At 38.0% G+C, this 934-nt stretch overlaps 1 protein-coding gene across 1 annotated transcript in view; it reads right to left on the bottom strand.

Moving 5' to 3' along the window:
* LRRIQ4 (leucine-rich repeats and IQ motif containing 4) overlaps positions 1-934 on the bottom strand; it is a 39,537-nt gene that overhangs the window by 20,391 nt on the left and 18,212 nt on the right. The gene's annotated exons all lie outside the window — the stretch shown is intronic.

The raw sequence follows: 934 nt of genomic DNA, 5'->3' as shown, positions 1-934 counted from the left end.
CTGTATCACTATTATGTGTACCTATTGGTCTATTTTTGGCCCTCTAGAATTACAAGGAAAAAAATCTATTCTTAAACTATGTGACACAATCACCCTATGAATTGTGTTACAGAGATACCTTATTTTCTTGTGGAAAGAAATAGCCCAGCTATGTATCTCAACAGTTTCTTAACTCCTAAGTACCTTTATCTGGCTTTATTCCTGCAAATCGTTCCTCATAGTTCCTTGCTTTAGCCCTTGGGCATTCCTACCACCAATTCCCTAATTGGCCACCCTACTTTTTATTGTGGTCAGAGCTGAGCTCAGCCACCACCACCCTTCTATAGATAGGTAGAATAGACAGATAACTGGTGGATGGGTCATTCACAGTGGGAGAAAAAAGAAAGCCCATTCTAGGATAACCTATTTGTAAAGGTTTTGCATACCTGGAATCTTCCATAATATATTTGTCTTTTTTTTGTGTAGGGTAAGGGCTCATTTTTCTAAAAATGCTGTAAAATGTTTCCAGTTTTATTTATTCACTTATATTTTTAATTAGATCAAGTCAATCTCCAGAGAAACTGATGTTTAAGCTTTCCTCCTTGGTTATTTCAAAATTCTTCATCAGGCACTTAGATCCCTTCAACACAAAGCACCTGCAGTCAGTGTAGTCCAAAGCAATGGGAAAAGAGTTTTTAATCTAATCATTTCATTATGACCTAGTAATTCCACTCTTATTGTTGTTTACTTAATTCATAAGTTTAGCTGTTCTTTGTCAAAGCACACTGAATGTTCAAAGAGGTTTTTTTCAGGATATTCAAGATCCGATAGTTTCATCACAGTCACATTAAAGTATAATGGGAATAGGCCAGGAGCCGGGGCTCACGCCTGTAATCCTAGCAATCTGGGTGGCTGAGGCGATGGGATCACTTGAGCTCAGGAATTCGAGACCAGC

This window comes from Propithecus coquereli, unplaced genomic scaffold, assembly GCF_000956105.1.
Source record: "Propithecus coquereli isolate 6110/MARCELLA unplaced genomic scaffold, Pcoq_1.0 Scaffold15, whole genome shotgun sequence".
In the NCBI taxonomy this organism is placed as follows: domain Eukaryota; kingdom Metazoa; phylum Chordata; class Mammalia; order Primates; family Indriidae; genus Propithecus; species Propithecus coquereli.
Note: the sequence above shows the minus strand (reverse complement) of the source record. Positions and strands in the feature narration are given on the sequence as shown.